This window comes from Rattus norvegicus, chromosome 10 (genome assembly GCF_036323735.1).
Source record: "Rattus norvegicus strain BN/NHsdMcwi chromosome 10, GRCr8, whole genome shotgun sequence".
Classification (NCBI taxonomy): Eukaryota; Metazoa; Chordata; class Mammalia; order Rodentia; family Muridae; genus Rattus; species Rattus norvegicus.
Genome location: NC_086028.1, coordinates 105,322,457 through 105,340,250, shown reverse-complemented (window position 1 = coordinate 105,340,250; position 17,794 = coordinate 105,322,457). Strand labels below are relative to the sequence as shown.

The 17,794-nt window shown below is 52.1% G+C and overlaps 3 long non-coding RNA genes across 3 annotated transcripts; 1 reads left to right on the top strand and 2 right to left on the bottom strand.

Annotated features, from left to right (window-relative positions):
• Positions 1 to 2,268: 2,268 nt before the first annotated feature.
• LOC134480915 (uncharacterized) lies at positions 2,269 to 10,347 on the bottom strand. Its single transcript, XR_010055914.1, has 2 exons — positions 10,138 to 10,347; positions 2,269 to 4,690 (listed from the first exon to the last, which is right to left on the bottom strand). It is a non-coding gene; the product is annotated as an uncharacterized LOC134480915 (long non-coding RNA).
• On the top strand, positions 3,786 to 5,260 carry LOC134480916 (uncharacterized). Its single transcript, XR_010055915.1, has 2 exons — positions 3,786 to 3,926; positions 5,107 to 5,260. It is a non-coding gene; the product is annotated as an uncharacterized LOC134480916 (long non-coding RNA).
• Positions 10,348 to 14,614: 4,267 nt separating the features above from the next.
• On the bottom strand, positions 14,615 to 17,553 carry LOC134480727 (uncharacterized). Its single transcript, XR_010055489.1, has 2 exons — positions 16,097 to 17,553; positions 14,615 to 15,015 (listed from the first exon to the last, which is right to left on the bottom strand). It is a non-coding gene; the product is annotated as an uncharacterized LOC134480727 (long non-coding RNA).
• Between the last annotated feature and the right edge of the window lie 241 nt (positions 17,554 to 17,794).

Sequence of the window (17,794 nt, the reverse complement as noted above, 5' to 3'; positions counted from 1 at the left end):
GTCGAGTTTTAGACCTGGCTCATCTGATGGCTGCACCCATGCTCCAATCCAATCATACCACAGTTTCACCCATCACAATTATCATCCAGGCAGGCAGGCATAACTGTCATCTCATGGCAAAGTCTGACGTAAATGGAGCTGTGAGGCACAAAGCCACTCTCCCTGACTCCTAGCCTGAGTCTTAGACAGCGAGGCCAGTATGATGGGCTTCTCCCACAGCCCTCTCAACCGTCCCTTAGGCTTGCTGGGGCTTCCCTTTGTTTTTAATCCACCTCCAGGCAGCCACCTCACAGTTCTATGGCAACAGTGTGACATCATGCACCTACCAGAGTGAAGCGTTGCTCAGCCCTGAATGAATCAGACAAGAGGAAGGTTAGAAGCCAGGGGGGCTAAAAGCCCCTAAAAGTTTAAAGCGATCCTGCCAAATGGTTGATTGGCTCCAGTGAGGTTAGTTCTGATCAATTATTAAGCAATACTTTAATATTTTAAGAGCTTGCTCAATCACAGAGAAATGAAAGCATTTCATGATTTTTTTCCTCTTACATACGTCTTTCAAAAAAAAAAAAAAAAAAAAAACACCCAACCCTAAAACAAATGCAGATATAGTGGTGTCTTTTTTCAATATCCTCTCTGTCATTTTTTTGTCTTTGAATTTTTTTTTCCTCACCTCATCTGGATGACTAGAGCCTCAGTGGGCGCTGAGAAGAAACGTGTGGATAGACTGGTTTATGTTTTCTAAGTTTCAAACATCCACCTTTGTGTATGAGCATCCTGAGCTGCTCCTAGCTTACTAATTGTAGTATTTTAATAAGAATGGCTTCCATAGGCTCATATATGTGAATGCTTGGTCCACAGTTGGTGGAACTGTTTTGGAAGGATTAGAAAATATGGCCTTGTTGGAGGAGGTGTGTTAGTGTTCTCCTCTTCCTCCTCCTCCTCCTCCTCTTCCTCCTCCTCTTCTTCTTCCTCCTCCTCTTCCTCTTCAGAATATAAGCTCTCAGCTAACATCATGCCTATCTCCCTGCCATCATGCTCCCTGCCATGATGGTCATGACTCACCCTCTGGAACTGTAATCCCCAGTAAACTCCTTTTTCTTTAAATTGCCTCTGTCGATCATGGTGCCTCTTCACAGCAATGGAAGAGTAACTACAACCCAGTCTGTCTTCAGAGCCCCTGGAACCATGCCTTATGGGAGATGCAGACCTCTCCTCCTAGGCTGACCCCTGTCTGTTCTCCATAGACCTGGTCCCCCACTCCTCTCTTGCTCCACAAGGTCAGTCTTTCCAGGATTAATAATTGAGAATCTGAGTAGAGAATGGGGAGAACTGAAGTAGAGAGCACATGTTACGTTATAGGCACAACCCCTAGAATAAGAGGAGAGTGACCTCACATCTTATTCTGTGATCAAGTGTCCATTTGGAGTCTAATGCCTCTATTCAACCATCCACTCATCCATCCATTCAACCATTGATCCATCTACCCACCTATCCACTCATTCATCCATCCATCCACTCATCTATCCATCCATCTATCTTCTCATTGGCCTATCCACTTACACATCGGCTTATCGCCTATCCACCCAGCATCCTTCTATTAACTTCTATCTTAGGGTTTTACCGCTGTAAACAGACACCATCACCCAGGCAACTCTTATAAAGGACAACTCTGTAGGAAAATTCCCAACAATAAGCTTATTAGTCCAGCTGGGGTCTCTGAGAGATTGGAGACTCTAGTTCCTCAGCCAGGGAGATGGGGATGAGTAGGTACATAGGTGATAGATAGGTGAACATTGGAAGATGGATGCCCAGTTGAAGGAATTGATGGATAGATGAATGGTGTATATCTGGGTCAATGGGTAGATGGATGGATGGATGGTAGGTAGAGGGTGGATGGGTCATTGGGTGGTTAGTAAATGTCTGGTGGGTGGGTGAGTGGTGGATAGATAGTGTGGTGGTTTGTATTTGATTGGCCCAGGGAGTGGCACTATTACAAGGTATGTTGGAGGAAGTATGTCCCTGTGGGGATTGACTTTGAGACCCTCCTCCTAGCCTCCTGGGAGCCAGTCTTCTCCTGTTTGCCTTCTGAACAAGATATAGAACTCTCAATTCCTCCAGCACCACGCCTGCCTGGATGCTGCCAAGCTTCACGATGTGATAATGGACTGAACCTCAGAACCAGTAAGCCAGCCCCACTTAAATGTTGTCCTTTATGTAGCTTTGTGTAGTTTTTTGTTGTTTGTCCGTCCTGTGGTCCTGAACTTTGCTTTCGGTCCTTTTTTTTTTTTTTTTTTTGGAATTGCCCCTGGAATTGTTTATGGTCTTTATCTGCTACAGGCTTGCAGATATGACCGACAAGCATATAATTTCAGTCTGTCAAACAAGGACTCCCCCACCCTTCCTCTGGGGGTCCAAATGAGGATCGCTGTGAAGTGGCCCTCATGCCGGGCAACCTCCAGTACTTTCTACCTGCCCATCTTCCAGGAGAAGCTTATTGGAGGAGGGTGTCTTAGTCAGGCTTTCTGTCCTGTTTTAAAACACTGGAACATAAACAACAAGTCTGGGTCGGGGTTGGGAGGGTTAATTTCATCTTGAAACTTTTCAGGTCACACACTGCCACTCAAGGAAGACGGAAGGAACTCAAACTGAGTAGGAATGTGGAGGCTGGAGCTGTTGTAGAGGCCCTGGAGGAGTCTGATGAGCTCCATTTGTTTTTCTTTATACTCCAAGGACCATCTACCCAGACGTAGCACCAACCGCAATAGGCTGGCCCCTCCCACATCGACTGCTGGCCAATCTGGGGGGGGAGGGGCAATTCTCAATTGTTTCCCTCTTCTCAAAGGGTGTCAAGGCTTTGTGGCATTTCCATAAATTACTCAAAATCACTTGGCTTGTTTAGATCATACTTCCTAATTAATGCAGACCTTTAAGATTGTTTTGAGTTTGCAAAGTTTTCTTAAATGGGCCAGTATTTTAAACTCCAATAGCCTCCGCCTCCCAACCCAGATTCTCTCTCTCTCTCTCTGTCCGCCGGGTTTCCCAAGCCCCCGGCTTCCGCTCATGGTGGAAGTCTTACCACACAGCTGGCACAGAGGAATCAGCTTTTGACTTTTCTGAACTCCAAGTCTCACCAGCCGAGAGCATTTTGTAATTGATTTGCCGCCATACAATTCACAGGTGACTAACATGCCCCAAAGCTCCTCAGCCGCTCCTGGCAACGTACTTGGCTGCCTCTGTGTGCGCTGTCTGCTGCACACGTCACCTGCGCGTGGGCGGATGTGAGGCAGGAGCCTCAACACCCCACACAATGGCTGAGCTGGCCCTCTCAGCCTTTCATACATTCCCTGGGTTCGATAACAGGGTTTGCCTTAGCTCCTCAGTCAGTGTATCCTAAAGACGGTCCCTGAAATATTTATTAAGAAGAAGATCTATTTTTAACTGGGGCTGATTTCAGTTCTATTATTCATACAGCCTCGCAGGGCAGACCTCACGCTTTTGTGCTCGGAGAGAGTGAAACATACCAGAGGCACATCCACAGCCAGAACCTGGGGCTCGGGGAGGGCAAGGGGTTTGGAGGCTGCGGGTGAGAAACAGCTGTTTGATGTCACTCACGGGATCTCCCAAAGGTCCTTGGTCAGCTCACTCTGCTCTTACTTTTTAACATAGACTCACCTCCATCCCCTTCCGGCCCTTCTGAGGCCCCCCTCTCCCAAAAAGATCACCAGAAATCGTCCTGGGAGGCCTCAGCCTGTCTAGAACAGGGAGAACCATCTTTATTAAACGCACCTGCTTCCCTGGCCGGCTCCCGCTGACAAGGTCTTGAAAAACAAGCTGGGATCTGTCAGAACCTTAACAGGCACACGCCTCCTTACCGAATCAGAGAAGACAGATGGTGAAGGTACCAGAGGGGTGACCTGCTGAGGGACAAGGTTTGGAACCCTATCTTCCTTCACTCCTGAAATGTCTGCGTATAAATCTAATGAGCATCTCTCCCCTGGAGCCAGAAGGAGGCCCCTGCACAGACTGAGCTGAGGAAGGAACATGCTGGGGTCAGGCCGATGAGGAAGGATCCTGAGCTCTCAAGCATATGAGGGACCTAGGGCAGGGCCCTATTTTGGCTGAAAATGGGTGTCCCACCCCCCCCAACCCCGCTTGTGCCTCCCAGACACTGCTGAGCTCAAGAGGATATTCTGCCTGTACTCCTTGTCTTTCTGTCCTGTTGGCCAGAGGGCAGGAGATAGGCAGACACATGGTGTCATCTGATGCCAGGCTGGTGCCTGAGGCACCTTTGTAAGTTCACCACCCCCCTCCCCAGCCTCTCTGCATCTTGCATTGTCAACCTGCAAATGAAGAGTCCATCCTTAGAGACCCCAGTTCCTCCTCCCTCACACCAGGGACACAGTGTCTAGGCAATGCTCACACAGTCTCTGCCCCCCCCTCCCCCAGGAGTGGCTGAGATGTCCAGGGTGCCATACAGGGTCCCATTGTCTTGGGATGTCCTTTTCTATTCCCAGAGACTGGCAGAGTGGGAAGGGCCCGTGCAGGTGTCCGACTCCTGGATTAACGCCTCCGTGCCAGCTTGATCTTGCTGAGAGAAACCGGGGTGGTTGACAAGGCTGGGAGGCCTGGTGGTCTCAGACCATCTGGTGCACATTCAGGCAAGGGAGACGGGTACTGGAACATGTAGGTCAGCCTGAAGGGGCACATAAAACCCAATTATTCACCACTGTGAAGGGAGCTGAGAGTCTTCTGGCCTCAGGGAAGGTGGCTGGGTCAGAGTGGTTGGCTGGCTCTGTTCAACCTCACCTGCCTTCTGGCTCTTGGGGCCCAGAGCCTCAGATAGACTCCAATTGGACAGCAGGAAGCAAGAGAAGGTACAGAACCTTCCCTGTGTTCACCCTGCATGGAGAACTCCTGTGCTGCCTCAATCCCTGATTCTCCCTGCTCTCTTCCTACAGAACACACAGCTGGAGCAAACCCACAGATGGGGGGTATTGTCCCCTCAGACCTAAATATGACACTCCCCTAGAGACCCCTCCTCCATGGCTCCAGTGCCTCCCTTCACAGCTCCTCACGACCTCCTACAGTGTCCTCCTTCCTCCTCTGCAGCTCCTCGTGGATGCTTCCAGATCGCTGTCCTGCCTGCCCTTCCTGAAGCTCATAGGTTCCCAGTAGCCTCCTGGGGCAACACCCAAAGCACATCACCCTGTTGAGAACTACAAGGTCACAGCTAAGGGTCTTCAATGAATGCCCGCCCCGCACAGTTTCAATTGCTCGTTCATGAAGTGCCTTGAAGCTATCCCTGCCACGGCAGAGCAGAAGACATTCCTCCTGGGTCATTCCTCCTGGGTCGATGTTCCATTTCCCCATACCCCACTGACGGTTGTGATCAGGCAGTGTTTTATTGCCAACTTTGCCCTAGGGTGAGGTTTGACTCCCAGGTCCATCAGAACTTGGGTAGGAGCAATCCTCTGCACATGGGGGCCCCACTGCTGACAAGGGACAATCCTGACATGACCCAGCTGAGGCCTTGGGGGCTGGGGGCTCTGAGAGCAGAACCCCAGGAGCCAAGGCTAAGGCCATTGGCATCTCTACCTTATTCATAGGGACTGAGTGGTAAAGTCTACAGCAGTCCATCCTAAAGGATACTGCCTCTCCCTGGCCCTGGGATTTTACCTTGGGCGTCCTATCTGCATGCCTATGTCTGGCAGAGGTTGAAGGAAAGAGGGTGTGGGGTACAGCACTTGGCAGTCACCTCACCTCTTCACCTCCTCCCTCGGTCTGTGTGGTATCCCAGGGGTGAGCCACCCCTCTCAGCGCCTGGCCCCCGGCTGCAGAGCACAGGAGCACCTGACCCAGAGATGGAGATTCCCTTCCTTCCCCATCTTGGCTGAGGGCTGCCCCACAGTGTGCCAAGGTGCTGGGGCGAAAGTGCTGTGCAAAGCCTTTGGATGGCCGAGTTATTGCCTTTATTTATGTCCCTCTGTGGAGTGGCTTGAGGCTTCCCAGTAGCAAAACACTCCGGAAACAATCGAAAGCAGTCAGGGTCTTGACCACAGGAATTTTGGAAGCTGGAGACTCAAGAGCCTACACTTGGCTCTATGGAGATACCTCTGAGAGGGCAGGAAGGCAGCTGGGGGCGTTAGGAGGGGCTGAACAGGTGGCCTGAGCCTCAGCTGTGTTGAGGCCATGGTGCCCTGTGGGCTTTGTGGATGGGCCAATGAAGGGAGGCTGAGAATCCATCCAGTGTAACAGTGGACTGGGCTTCTGCCTGTCCTGTGCTCACTGACATTCAGACATGAAAGGCGCATGGACTCACAGCAGGAGAGAATCTGTCAGGACTCAAACCAAGGCTCGGGAGAGGGCACGATGCCCCTTTAAACCTCTGCTTTGTTTTAAAGACAGACTTCACTGGGTAACTCTGGCTGCCTGGAACCTGCTATGTAGACCAGGCTGGCCTCAAACTCACACACAGAGATACATGCCCCTGCCTCTACCTCCTGAGTGCTGAGATTAAAGGATGCACCACTACGCAGCCTCTCAAACACAAGGTACCCATGGAGGAGTCCTTGTGCCTTCCACACACCATACAAACAACCTTTTCCTTTGCCTGTTTTCCCAGCTCCGATATGCAGGGCCATAATAGCTTGAATGGCTTCCTCCACCAGGCCATTGAAGCTGGCAGAACAAAAGCCACCTGGGGCTGGCTCATGCAGACAGGACCTTGTTGGAAAGGCACCTGTGGCCTGGAAGGCCAAACGGAAACTGGGAAGCAGCAGGAGCTGAGCGCTGGGGACCCTTATCTGTTAGGATCCTGGCTGAGGCAGCCTGACACAAAAGCCTGAGACAGGCTGCCCATAATGGCAAGGTCGCCTTCTCGTTCTCTCCTAGGTCATGTGGTCAGTGGGCGACTCCTCAGAGACCCAGTGGCCATGTCACAAGGAAAAGAGAAAGCCACCTGGAAGATGTGAAATGCCCTGACCAGAGTCACTTGTGTCTCAGTGACATCCAAAGCCACAGAAGGACCGGAGACTGAGTTAACCACAGAGACGATTTGACCAGCCACATCGTGGAGGGACCCCCAAACTTAAATAATGGGTTTGGGGCCTTCTGGGTTGGCAACTGCTTCAGGGTACAAGGAAAGCACAGGAGCTGGGTGCCTCTCACCAGCACAACAACCTTTGAAACCAATCACAATGATTACTAGCCCGGCATTTGGGGCCTGTGGTGACTCCGGGGAATTAGTTTCAGAACTGAGGTAGACTACTGTGTGCTCAGCTGGTCTCTTAAAGATTTATTTATTTATTATTTTATATATGTGAATACACTGTCTTCAGACACACCAGAAGAGGGCATTAGATCCCATTACAGATGATTGTGAGACACGATGTAGTTGCTGGGAATTGAACTCAGGACCTCTGGAAGAGCAGTCAGTGCTCTTAACCGCTGAGCCATCTCTCCAGCCCCCTCAGCTGGTCTCTTTTTTTTTTTTTTTTTTTTGGTTCTTTTTTTTCCCGGAGCTGGGGAGCGAACCCAGGGCCTTGCGCTTCCTAGGTAAGCGCTCTACCACTGAGCTAAATCCCCAGCCCCTCAGCTGGTCTCTTAAGAGCTGGAGACCTGGCCACACAGGGGAGACCCACCGGCTTGCCTTCAGAGTGTCAGAACACTTTCTAAACATCAGTGGCACTTCTCGGCGTCCCTGTGACAGTTCACCCCTTTCAGATAGCTTTTGGGAATGCCAGACCGTGACTATGCTCAGAAAAGCTGGGCCGGGGAGAGTATGGCTGGAGGAGCCAGCAGACTCTGATTGGAAGAGGCCAATATCCAAGATAAACTCCTGAACCCGGGTCTGGTCTCCTCATCTGCATCTGGGCAAAGCAGGTAGACTGTGTGGACCGGCATGTCTGCTCTATAATGGATACATTGAAGCAAACGCTGCCGTCAGCCAGGGGAATCACAATCAGGGCTGGCCCACCCACGAGAGGATTTGCACTAGGGTAAAAGGCACTGGCAAGGGGGCTTGTGCTGTGTGGTTGTGGGGTACAGTCCCTGGAGCGTTGAGCATTCTAGAGCTGGGAGGAAGAATGGAAGCTCCTGGAGACTGGGGTTGGATGTGGGAAGCTGGTGTTTAGTGGGACAAGGCGTCAGTTTGGGAAGATGGAAATGTTCCAGAGGTGAACCGAGGTGGTGGCTGCATAGCAATGGAGCTGGACTTGCTCTCCCTGACAGTGAACTTAAAAATGGCTGAGGCAGCTAATACAGAGTTTAAGTTATAAATTAAAAAAGAGAGAGACTTAAAAAAGAAAAACAGCCACAGGCCAGCCAAGGTTACATAGTAGTAAGACCCTGCCTCAAAACAAACAAAGTAAAGCAAAACCAGACGGGCTAGAGTGCAATGACCCCACAGTGCTGCTGCTCTGAGTACCTCTTCCTTCCTGTCCCTTACCAGCCCTGTCAGAGCCTGTGGAGCCTGGGACGACTGTTGCTTATTTACCTGCCTGAGAACCCTGTGTTGTGAGTGACCGCCTTGGTGGAATGAAGATGTAAGACCTTTCTAGCCCTGCTCCGTTTGGCTCTCAGACTGTTGAACCCAATAGTCTGCCAGGCGTTGGGACTACCCTAGGAATTTCTGGCTGGGAAAGGGGAAAAGCTGGTGGTGCCTGGTGCCAGCCAGGAGATCCTGTCATTTGGAAAGTGGCTCTATACCATTCTAACAACTTGTCAGACAACTTTGCAAGAGCCTAGAGCAGAGACAGTGATGGGCGGGGCCACACCTGGACCAAGACTTCTCAGCTCTGCAAACCTCTTGCCTTCTATTCTAACCTAAGCCTAATGGCCGAAACCCAACATGGATCTGGACAGGGAACACTGGAGCACAGCTGAACTCTTTGTTCCTCTTTCCAATGTGGACACAGGAACAAATCTCTGTTTTTTGTTTTGTTTTGTTTTAAATGTTGCTTCGCTCTTTATTAACCTGTTGAGCATGAGAATCAAAACCAAACTGGTCAGGGCTGCCAGAGACTGGGCAGTGACCAAACCCCTCAAAGGCAGGAACAACCAAGACAGCTGTGTTTACTGAGTGCTTCTGCCCACCAAGAGCATTCTACGAATCTTGTAGGTTTGTCTGAGGACACAGGACAGGTGAGCAGGGCGGCCCCCAGCCTGGGAGACACGCCCAGTTCCAAGCTGGAGCACAAGGAGAAGCAGACACTTAGGAGTGCTACACCCATGGCCCCAGAACCATGGATCCTCCTTAGGGGAGCACACCCATGCCTAAGTGAGCTATCTCATCCCGATTCATCCACAAGGACCAACTCCTTTATTACTGGGATGTGGCTCTTACATCTAGAAGGTTCCATCCACTGGCTTGGCACATGCTCACTCCTCAGTTAGCCCAGCTTCAACTGTGAGTCCAAGGGCTCCACCCCACCCCCACCGTCACCCCAGCTCACACAGTGTCCCAAGAACAACACAGACAAAGCCAGTGTGCCTTGTCCTGTTGCCTAGGAAGAAGTAGAGGACTTGTATACAGTAAGAAGCCAAGACACCCCCTTGCCACCCCACTAGGGCTAGTTTAGCACCTCTCCTCGTGTTTCTTCCTGTGCCTTACCCAATCCCAGCACCCTGCTGTCAGTACAAGTACCAGTGAGAGTCTGTGTGGGACAGTGAGAGAAGGGGGAGGTGAGGGAGAGGGGAGGGGAGGGGGGAGGGGAGGGAGAGGGGAGGAGGAGGGGAGGGCACCCACACAGTGGCCTACAAAGGTGGGCTCAGCTGAGGGTGGTTGGGCTGCTAAACGCTTCAGCAGAAGATCAATTCTGCAAAGCAATTTGTCCCCTCTCCAGCTGGCCCCAGGAGGCTTGACTTAATCACTCTGGAACAATATCAGAAGATGGCTGGGATGCACAAGTCCCAGCTTCCCCGGAAAGGAAACAATTGACAACAGGAGAGTCCCCAGGGCAGAGCCCAGACAGCTTCATTAAGTCCCCAAGTGTCCCCCTACGCTTGCCCCTCCCACCTTTACCTCCATCCCCCACCCCCAGAACTGTAGTGCTCCTGTGGTTCCTCCTCCCTCACTGGAAGGAAGAACCACACTGGGCTGCCATCAAGGGAGGGCGTGAGGCTGCATGGAGACAGACTCACCTTACAGACTCTGAACAGGCAGTAAGACACGGCTTGCCGTGTGGTTCTCCGGTTCTCCAGGCACCAGTGTTTCCCAGTGTGTGTCTCCTGGTCTGTTTCTGTCATCATGCCTACCTATGTCCACACCTGGGTGGTGGTGATCATGGGCTGAGCTGCCACGGTCGTCGGTCGTCGGTGGGGTACCCTGAACTGGGAGGCAAAGAACCTTTCAGAGACAGGCACACAGCCAGGGCAGGGGGCAGGGGGAGAGGGGGGAGGGGACAGGGGAAGAGGGAGAGGTGGGGGGAGGGGGCAGGGGGCAGGAGGGAAGGGGAAGGGCAGGAGGGAGGGGGCAGGAGGGAGGGGGAGGGGCAGGAGGGAGGGGGAGGGGTGGGGAAGGGGCAGGGGAGGGGCAGGGGAGGGGCAGGGAGAGGGGGAGGGGGAGGGGGGAGAGGGGGAAGGCTGAGCCTCTGTCCTTAGTTCTGAAGGGTCACAGAAGACACAGTCTCCAAGAGAAAAGAGACTGATACTTGGCCCTCCTCAGAGCCTGGGTTCCCAGGAACAGCTTTCGTGAAAAAATAAATAAATAAATAAAAAGAACAGTGGAGAAATATTTTCTATGAATGGTCTGATCACCCTGCCTGTAGCAGGCAGCATCAGACAAGCAGGCAAGCAGACTTGCCAATGAGATGGGGGTGGCCCCCTCCCCTGGGGCATGGGATTCCTCTCTCCTAGACCTACTCGCCCCATCCTCCGATCCTCCGAAAAGCTGTCCCTCCCCTTATCTCCCCGCCTTCCATCCTTTTAAGGCGAACGCTGTAGATTTAAACCACAAATTAAATTTTTAATGAAACCACACAAGAGTAGTGCCCGGTGTGGTGCAATATTGATGAGATTGCAGTGTCCGGCCCACAGGAGCTCACCCCAGAAAGCTTTTTAGGATGTTATGCAATATGGAGCCAAATTAATTATTGGCATCAAAGGCTCTGCACCTCTGTAGAGCTGCTGGGCCAGTGGGTGTAAAACAGGCACTTTTCATTGTTGTCAGCTCCAATGGCAGTCACAGGAAGAAGGCGATGACTTCACAGAAGCAAATACGAGAGAGAGAGAGAGAGAGAGAGAGAGAGAGAGAGAGAGAGAGAGAGCGAGAGAGAGAGAGAGAGAGAGAGAGAGAGAGAGAGAGCGGTGTGATGCCCAGGGTGTAGGGGAAAGAGAGGGCTGGGAGGGAGCAAAGAGGCAGGAGAGAGAAAGAGATAATACATATGCCGAGAGGCAAAATGATGAAGGGAGAGATGTGTGTACTTAGGGGGAGGGCAAGAATGAGAGAGAGAGAGAGAGAGAGAGAGAGAGAGAGAGAGAGAGATAGAGAGAGAGAGAGAGAGAGAGCTCTAGCACAGATGAGTATTTAAGACTCTTTACAGATACCGCAGTGAGATGCAGCAATTTCCACCAGCCATGTGCTTGGCTCCTGTCGCCTTCTGTCGCTCCCACCTGCACTCCCAAGCACCCCCTACTCAAAGGGGCCATGGGCGAGACCTAAAATGCCTCCCGCTGGGCATTACACCCTGTGATTCTTCCCCACTGCAAGAGCAGGACCCATACCTAGCTATAACGATGCATAGTACCCAGAGTCTGGCCACGAGAGAGTGAGCTTCCTGGTGGCCAGGTCTCTCCCAGCCCTGGCTAGACACCAGCACTTCCTCTCCCCTCAGATGCTCCCAGGCCACTCAGGACAACATGGCCCGGAAGGAGAAGCATCCTGGCCTCTGCAGGCAGGGATCTTGTGAGAGCCTCCCAGGAGATCAGGCAGGCCTGTCCAGAACAATGGGAGAGCAGACCCCTCCTTGGCCCCTCTCCCCTGAGCCAGCACCCTACACTCTGGCCTTTCCAACTAAGTCATACGCTGGCTCCTCTGCCTGGGAGGTGGAGAAAGCCCCTCTCAGAGTTAAGAAATCAAGGCTCCCAAGTCGCAGTGACTTGTCCAAGGCTTTGGGACTAAAGCAACCACAGAGGGTCTCTGGTCTCAGGTACAGCCTATATACTCAGCCCTCACTGAGCCTTCCTACCCAGGCCAACCTCTGTGGGCACCCAAAGCTACTGTTAATTTGCAGGTCTAGACAAGACTACTTTTGGCCTCTATCTTAGGAGGTCAAAGAGCTGGGAAAGGGCCAAGGTTACCTCATTATAGGTGTGATGAGAGAATAAGGTGGCCAGGCAGGCGTGGGAGAGTGCATCTAATCCTAGTTCCTGGGAGGCAGAAGCCTGCGGATCTCTGTGAGTTTAAGCCCAGCCTAGTCCACATACCCAGTTCTGTTCTAGGCCAGTCAGGGATACCTAGTGAGACCTTGTCTCAGAAATAACAAGCAAACAAACAAATAACTTTTTAAAAGGATACGTAGACAGGTTGAAGGGCCTAGGCTTGCCCAAAGGCTTATGAAGGGGAGATGGGGCCTCTGAGCTGTAGACAGAGCCATGGGCTAAATGTTGATCAACCTTGCAACTTAGAGTGAGGTCTTGGCTCTCTAGATGGCATCATCTTGGGTATTCTCCCTACCCTACCTTGATCCCTGACCATTAACCACACAATTGGGCTCCCTGCTAGGTACTGCTACAAGCCATCCCAGGTCTTCCTGAGGCTCCACAGGGTCCTAGCATGGTCTGAAACTTTCCACATGGTCTACGGGGAAGCTCTGCTGACCACTGAGTCTGAATTCTCAGCACCCGCTCACCCACCCTGGTTATTTCCGAGCACCTGTCAGCCTTCAAGCCCTTTCAGGTACCTAAACAATTCTTCCTCCTGCTTTAGAACTGTGCTTCTGTAGGGACCTATCCTGGATCAGCAGCTGCTGCGTGTTCACCAGATGCCCCCTCTTTGGCTGGGTTTGCCACGGCAGGCCTGAAGCTGGTGGGGGCTCATCTGAGGAGTAGTGTGAGCATGAATGAGGCATGGGAGAGTAGAGATGGAGAGAACCATCAGGGTACATGGGCCCATGGGCCTCCTGAGGCAGTTAGAGCTCACCCCTGTGGTGACTTTCCATGACCATTCAGTCCACAGGGATTTGCTGAGGTGGGAGAGACATGGTTCTCCATGCCATTGGTCACAGGCATGGACACCCTGTCACTTGACCGTACTTCAGGGTGGAAGTGCAGCTAAGGTCGGGGAATAAGAAGTTGGGAGCTCCAACCTTCCTTTTTGGGGGATGGGGGCCACAGGGCCTCCTCAGCCCTGAGGGTCCTTACACTCCCAAATCCTCTGTCATTCAGTCCACTTCCTTCTTGTGGTAACAGGGCAGCAGTGGCAGGCCCTCCCTGCCCTACCTGATGTGACCAGCACCATTCCGTGTCCACCTGGTGGACAGCACTTGGTGACTCTCCATGGCAAGTAATGGACACGTTGGGTGGGTGGGTGGGGCTTGTCTTACTATGCTACAGGGTGGCAAGAGAGATTTAAGGAGGTACCTGGAGAAAGTCGGTGAGGAGGTAGCTGAGGCTGGCTCATTGCCAGGCATCTACAGGCTCTTGTTGGGGAGTTGTTTCTGGTCAGTGTGGGGAAATAGAAATTACCCCCAGGAAAGGACTTGAGAACGTAGAGACAACACCAAGCAAAATCCCACTAGCGTGTCTCTCGCTCCTTTGAGATGTTTAAGCAGTTTCAGACGCTGAATCAGCAGAAGGTGCAGAGAAGTGAGCCCTGACCCTCTGCTCACCGGCCAGCTTCCTACCTGGCTTTGGGACCCTCCCTGGCCTGGCCCTGCTGAGCCAACAACACCCTATCCTGGGATAGCTACACTTACCCACTTGACTGACGCTTGCCGTGTGCCTGGCATTCCACTGAGTGCCTCTTCACCCCTGTCTGATTCATATTCTAACTGGAGTCAAGTTGAAGCTGAGGAGACAGACGGAGACCCCAGGGCTTACACAGAGCCTCCCTCCTCTGCCCCACACTGCTCCAACTCGCCGTGGACTTCAATATGAGCCAGACCATACCTGTCGTATCACTTCTTCCCTCCTTCAGTCAGAACAGAGGCTGGCAAAGAGCCAAAGGACTCCCTCTAAGACCCTACTGAATCACGAACTCCGGAACTCTAAGCCATTGGAGTCCAGCTTCGGACCCATCCCCATGCTGCCCTTTAGACATCCTCTGATGATTACAGGCAGCGGATGCTCATGTCTTAAGAGAAGTACTCCAAAGAGAAACTCAAAACCGGGAAAATTCTATCCATCAATTAAAACGAAAAATAGCCAGAAAGCTCGCTCCTGTCTCATCTCCAGGGTTCGGAGGAGTTCCTGGCACGCAGCAGGCCCCTGAAGACTACTCATCCGGTAAGTGGCTGAATGAGCGGACTCTGAAAGCCAGGTCCTGCTTTCCTGGAATCCATTCCTTCCGCACATTTACTAGACTGCCTCCTTCCAAGATGGGCAGAACACCAGAGGCCCACCAGCTGGGCTACTTCCTGGGTAAGCGACAAAAGAGGAAGTCAATCAGGGAGCCCAGGAGTTTACTTGAGCTGTGCCTTTATTCTGACATGTGCCATCCACCTAGAGTTGTGGATGGCTCCAGGGAGGCCTTCAGCCTCATCCCAATTACCATACTGTCCTCAAGGACCACCCTGTTCCCAAGTGAAGAGGTGTGTCACTGCTCCCTGCTAGAAGGAGCTCACGCTTTCCCTCTCCCAGGGTTCCCTCTCCCAGGTGTGAGTGATGGCGTCCATACGCAGACCTTGTAGCGACTGTAATCCCTCGCCGGCACACGCCATTTTTATTCCGGAACACTTTTATGCCTCGACTCATTTTATATTTCATGTGCTCTCTCCTGGTGTTTGGCAGATGGTAAAATTGATGCGCAAGGACGCACGCAGCGAGCTGGCAGGGCCCTGGGTCCCTTCGCACCAGCCAGATCTGGAGAATGAGAAGGAGTATCTTACCTAAGGGATAGCGCTAATGTGGGTTGGAGTTCACAGGGCTTACCCCACACCATTCTCACTTGCTTCATCACAAGGGCAGGGTGAATGACCACGGGAGGCACTTTGAATTCCAGAAAGCACTGTACAAATGCCTGGCAGCATGTCCACTGCTACAGTCCTTATTTCTTATAATGCAGAGACCAGAGAGCTTTAAAGGTCCTTCGAATGTTGGACTCCTTCCCAGTGTTTAATGCCACTATCTTCCAGGGTGGCCTCTCCCTCCTGACTTGGCTATACCTCCATTCCAAGGACGCAGGGTCAGCCTCATGTCCCCAACACCCTAAGGCCACTTTGGCTCAGTACAGCGTAGGAGGTTGAGATTCCCCTAAGGAAGGGCAAGGCTCTGGGTTAGGACTGAATGGACTTTCTTCCTCCAAACCTGCCCAGCTGATACCTTCTTACCCTGTGGGCAGCATCCGTCCCCACCACTCCCTGGAGAGGAAGAGAGCTGGAGATCTCTCAGGTTATTGCCTGTCCGTTTTGATCCAAACTCAAGCCAAAGCCAACTGTCCCAAACTGTTGTCAATTCCCTAAGATGTCCTCAAGTTCACCTCTTTCTTCCCTGGCCTCTACTACAGCCATAATTCCTCACCACTCCTGCAGAACCTCCTGGTTTCTGTCACCTCACAAGTTCATTCTTCCAGGATCTTAGAGAACCCTGACATGGGACGGAGACCGGGACTGCTATTGTTCGTTTGTTGGAGGAGGACAGGGCACTCATGAGATGATTCCCTGGCTCTCAGCCAAGCTCCCCAACCAGCTAAAGTCTGTCTGTCTGATTCTACCACATCCCCCTTGGACATGTGTTTTGCGTTTTATGACTGACAAAGTAAACTCCCTGCTTATATTGCTCATGATGCTGGGTGTTGACGTGAGAGTGCATGGTCTTGGGATTGAACCCAGGGCCTTGTGCATGTTGAGCAAGTCCTCCATTGACCCACACCTATAGCACCTGTATTGATTGTTCAAACTACCTCTGTGCCTCCCACACTCTCCCAGACGTGCTCCCACTTCACCTGATCAGGGGACTCTATTTCCCCACACCACTCGGACCTGTTCCTGGCTTGGTCAGTTTCTGCCCACAGGGCTCACTGTGCTTGTATCTGTCTGCTGTACAGGATGGAGCACTCTCAGAGATGGGGGGTCGACATTTTATTCATCACTGGCCCTGGCACTTTGCCTGCCCTCGACAGATGCTCTGGAAATATTTGCCAAACTTGGAGCAAACATTAGGAATGTTTACACTGTGCTAAATGCCCAAGATCTTGCCTGGCATCTGAAACCTCTGCTTCCAACAGTCAGGCAGGCAGCACTGCGTCCCCACCTTCAAAGGCCTGCTTACTGGGACCAACAAACAAGACCAGGCCAAGTTCCTACCCCTGATCCTAACACTGGGCCCAGTAAATAAGAGGACAGGGGAAGGGCAGGCTGAGAGAGCATGTAGGTCTCTGTACCTAGCCAGATTGGGCCAGCAGCTGGCTCAAAAGGAAGAAGGGCTCAGGTGAAGGTGACCCTTCCTGGGGGAACCCTGGCAGGGCACAAGGTTTGGAGGTTGGGGGTGGGGGGAATGGAATCTTGCCTGTAACTGCTCAGTCCCCCACGAGCAGGACCAGCTCCCTTGTATTTTCACAATGAGTGCAAACAGTAAGGGAGGCCAGAAGAGATAAGTGAGGTGCCCTGGAGCCCAGAGTCCCAGGAAGCCTCACCCATCTACATATTGGCTGTGGATGTGCTGAACCCTTGTCCCTCACAGCCTCCTTAGTGTGAGTGCCTTCCCCGGCCTGGCAGGGACTCTTGACTGGAATGGAAGGGCTTGACAGCCATCCTGTTCTCACCAGACCTCCTGTGGTGGGTCTCCGTTCATTTCTTCATCTATGAGAACCACAGCTAAAGCATTCCTTAACCAGACACATGAGTATTACAGAAGGAGGATTGGAGAAAGGACAGCCAGGGGCTGGCAAAGGCTCAGCAGTTAGAATTGTTCATTACTAGATCTGTGCGTGTGTGTGCGTGTGTGTTCATGCGTGTGTGTGTATGTGTGTGTATGTGTGTGTGTGTGCCTGCACACGCATAGATGTGTGTTCATATACACTCATGGCTAAGCTGCCCATGCGGTGGTACATGAGATGATGGGTTTCCTGGAACTGGAGTTACAGGCAGTTGTGAGCCACTTGTCATTCGTGCTGGGAACCAAATTCTAGTCCACTGGAAGAGCAAAACACCCTCAACCACTAAGCCAACTCTCCAATCCAATAATAAATTTCCTGTTCTATTTTCTAAAATTAAAAGCACAACAACTTCTTGTCTGTCAGATAAGGTGAAGGTCACAGATCTGTCCATGAAGAGGACAGAGGGAGAGACCTTTCCCAGAACAGCCAGGGAGCAGGTCCCCTGCATGCTGCATGCCGGTGGGTGAGGCCCTGTCAGGAGAGTGACTCTGAGGCACAGGTAGGCTGAGGCTGTGACTCAGAGACCTGTGAGGCTGGCTTCTATCAGAGTCACCCCACCCCATCCCACCCCACCCCCTCAGTCCCAAGGGGAAGGAAAAGTTTCACAGATCCTGCCTGTCTTCAAGGCTCAGCTGCCTATGTTCCCAGTAGAATTGTTGCTGGTGGCCGTAAGGAGCCCACCGGTTTTTGCTGTCTGTGGATACTGTCTCCCCAACTTTGTGTGAGGAGTGCAGCTACATAGAGCGTGTCAGTGGTGTCTGTGCA